Raw genomic sequence first — 3931 nt, 5'->3', positions numbered from 1 at the left:
TTGCTTATAAAAAAAAATAAAAAATTTCATAACTTTATTGTTAATTTACTTATATTTTTTGAAAGATGAAGTTTAAAGTGGTGTAAATTGGGTACAAAATTAATACTTAGTGTGGGGGATAAGGGGGTCAGGCCCAAGTTAATGGGCCGAATACCCAGGAGAGGACTGTTTCACATCCGAAGAGAAAGATGCGGAGAATGCAGGGCCAGAGTGAAGTGGAATCCTCCTGGTAGAGAATCATCGCTGTCCGAGGAGGATATCTCCAGTCCGAGGAGGACATCACCTGTCCGAGGAAGATGTTTTACTTTAATATGATATCGGAGACTAACTGAGTAGGGGAAAAGCCTGATTGATTGTCCGAGGACTCCACCTGATCAAGATAAGCTCAAAGCATATTCAGGAACGATAAGGATGAGGAAATATCTGAGGGAAAGGCTGCACATCTTTAAACTAACAAAAAAAAAAAAACTGTTCGATTTTTCTGCAACAAAAACGAATGATATAAGTACGCCTAATCTTTTCAAATCTATATACAAGGAAGGCTTAAATCCATCCATGAAATTATTCAATACAAAGAGAAATATGTTTTTGTTGTGCTTTATTCAAGTCATTTAAACTAACAACTGAAATCCAAATCCATCTCTTCAAATACTTCTGTACAAATGAACCATAAATGAATTCAGTATATCAGATTTTAATTAACACCATCTTGTTTAGCTGAATATTATTAGAATACATATATAAAAAATTCATAGCAAACAGAAGAACTAAAAATCAACAGAATCTATTGCAGACCTCTTTATCAATATAAAAGGATAAAAACTCATAAAAAATTCAAGTTAAATCAAAAGCTAAACATTTTAAGATCTATCCAGGGACCCCAAAATTCAACTACTATTAAAAACTATAGAACAGAAACTCAAGTCCTATCAACACCATATATATGTGTATACATATTGGATGGACCAAGTCAAGAACACAACCAGATCAAAGCAAAGCAAAGCAAATGCAAAGCAAAGCAACCAAGCTGAATCCCACCTCTGCAAACACCAACAGCAATTATTTGATCAAAACCAAAACACAAACACAAATTTTCTTGCAGAAAGAGAAAAAAAACATTATCGGAGAAAAGAAACATAAACTCAAATAAATTGATCAAAACCCACCTAGTAAATTGCTTTGATTTTGATTTACATTTGATTTGAGAGACCAACGGAGCTGAAGAGATTTTGCAAACAAAGTCTTAATCCAAACCCACAATCCCTTGAGATGACTTAATCGGTAAAGGGATGAGTGAATCGGTGAATCCAAAAGGGATGAGTGAATCGGTAATGGAGTGAAAAGTGAAATGGGTATGTAGATTGTTGGATTTATGAGTGCCTGTGAATTGGTAAAGGGATTGGAGCACTGATGCTCGTCGGAATCATTATCGGAGAGAGACGGTCATCGGAGAGAGAGACAGAGGGGCATCGAAGAGAGTTTGGGTCTGAAGAGAGCACAGACCAGAGGAGAAAGAGAGAACGAAGACAGAGAAAAGAGGAGCAATAATGAGAGAAGAGAGAGAAATTCCCGGGTTAAAAATCAACTCACGCAATAAAAAATTATTATTTTTTTATCTCATTCAGCTACAATACCATCTTACATTTGAGATGGTACTGTAGCTGAATCTCAAAAAAATTTGGCTTTTTAGGATATAGCCTTTCCGTTGTTGGTGAATTTTGCTTTTAAATGCTATATCATTACAGCATTTAGGATGTAGAATGTGGGCTGCGGATGCTCTAACAAGCCTAAATGCTTCAGCCTCTCTTCATACACATTACCCAATTAGAAAATCCAAACATATTTCAGCAGGCCTGCAGCCATTGATGAACGCAGAAGAACTCATGAAGCTTTTTTATTACTGTTGGTTTGAGGATCAAATCTTCACAAAACAACCAAATCTAACAAAGCCATCAAGTTTTGAAGCAAACCCAGAAAACAAAATTCAAGAAAACCCATCAGAACCTGAGATTTCACACATCTCTACCCTCCATACTAGGTCCATGAGTGACCAATTTAGCTCCAACACAAGCTTCGGATATGGCTCTCTGTCTCCCAACTCGGTCCTCACTCCAAAGCTTGATACCAACCTTTCAAGAAAAGAGGTCACAGAATCAAAGACACCAAAACAGAGAGATTTGGAAGTATTATCGTCCAAAAAGAAGGTTAAAAGAAGTGCTAGTAGGAGGAAAAGTGGTGAAAGCAAGAGCTTATCAGACCTTGAATTTGAAGAGCTAAAAGGGTTTATGGATTTGGGTTTTGTTTTTTCTGAAGAAGATAGGAATTCAAGCTTGGCTTCAGTCATTCCTGGATTGCATAGATTGGGAAAGAAAGATGATGAAGAAGAGGCAGTGGATGAGTCTACAATTCCAAGGCCTTATCTTTCTGAAGCTTGGGAGGTTTTATATAGGAGAAAGAGAGAAAACCCATTGATGAATTTGAGGGTTCCATTTCCTACTTTGAACAATGAGACTCGCATGAAAGACACTCTAAGATTGTGGGCTCATACTGTTGCTTCCACTGTGAGATAATGTAAACATTCTTGTTAAGGTTTTGTTCATATGCTTTTGAAAAATTTGAGCTTGTTGGTTGTGAAAGGAATTTGCAGGATTTCAGTCTCTCTCAAAAGATTGGTGTAATTCCTCAAATGCACTCTACTTCTCATGGATTTTCACCTACAAAGCGAATACTCGTGCTAAATGGGTGAGAAAAGATTCTCCAAGGTGAGTGTTGCTAACTTGTCCTTGATTTAATTCTTTCAATTATTTGTGGACATGTTTTGTTTTTGTTTTTGGTTGTTTGTTTTTTAGGTTGTTTTTTTAAAAAAAAAAAAAAAATCCAAAAACATTGAAAAATTTCAAAAAGACAAAATATTTTATTTTGTGTCTAGTTTTTCTTTTTGAGGATTACATGAATTGTTATATCTCTCTTGATTTAGAACATGCCTGACATTGTGGAGAAACTTGAATAGTTTGTGCTAAGCTATTTTTGATTTTGAATGAGTATGTACTAGTTTGTACATGTACTCAAGGGTTAATTAAGAAATTGATATTTCTTGTTTGTGTACCCTTTATAGCTTAGTTTTGCACTGTCATGCATTGCATTTGCATTGTTCATTTAGCATAATATGTGCTTTTTTGTTTTTGGTTATAAAGTTTGTTAAAACCAAAAAGATTTTGTGTTTTGTATTATATATCTTGGATTTATAATCAAGGATTGGCCATATTATCTTTACATAACATGTTTATGTACCTTGTTTAGCTTTGATAAGCTTATTTATTGCACTTTACTAGTTGAAGTTTTGTAGTGCATGTTGTGTGGGAAAGATGTTTATGGTGTTTATCACTTTGTCTTAATCTTGAAGTCACATGTTATTTGACTGTCGGACTTGATCCTTTTGAGAAAGGCATAAATAACCATCTCACCACTGTTCACTAGCCAATCATGAACACCTTAGTGCATATCATAAGATTCTGTGCTCGAGAAAGTGTAGCACATGCACAAAAAGAACATAAGGTGTAGCCTCAAATTAAATTAAAACTGGTGTGTACTATTAGGCTTGATGCCAATTCACTTAATTCAAACCGGTGTGTACTATTAGGCTGAATGCCATCTCATACAAATAAGAGGCAAAATGCAAGAAACTTACATGATTGCAAGCTTTTGTTCTAGGAGATGTGGGAGTTATATGATGTAACTCTTTAGGTGATAGTCTCTTTTAAATTCTATGTGATGAATTTTGTAGACTTTGTGATTGATTGCTATTCACATATCACCTCACATGCATCTCAAGCTTTTGCTAGTTGCACACACTACACAAGTTACTCTTTGTTAAACTTGGTACATTATATTGTGTGTGATTTTGTTGTGGCCATCAAAGATTAAAAGTTCC

At 35.2% G+C, this 3931-nt stretch overlaps 1 long non-coding RNA gene across 1 annotated transcript; it reads right to left on the bottom strand.

The window, feature by feature from the left end:
* Window positions 1–765: 765 nt before the first annotated feature.
* Window positions 766–2553, bottom strand: LOC136068438 (uncharacterized). Its single transcript, XR_010629800.1, has 2 exons — window positions 1167–2553; window positions 766–1040 (listed from the first exon to the last, which is right to left on the bottom strand). It is a non-coding gene; the product is annotated as an uncharacterized LOC136068438 (long non-coding RNA).
* Between the last annotated feature and the right edge of the window lie 1378 nt (window positions 2554–3931).

The sequence above is a fragment of the Quercus suber genome, unplaced genomic scaffold (assembly GCF_002906115.3).
Source record: "Quercus suber isolate HL8 unplaced genomic scaffold, Cork oak 2.0 scaffold_115, whole genome shotgun sequence".
Lineage (NCBI taxonomy): Eukaryota > Viridiplantae > Streptophyta > Magnoliopsida > Fagales > Fagaceae > Quercus > Quercus suber.
This window is presented reverse-complemented; position numbering and strand designations above follow the sequence as displayed.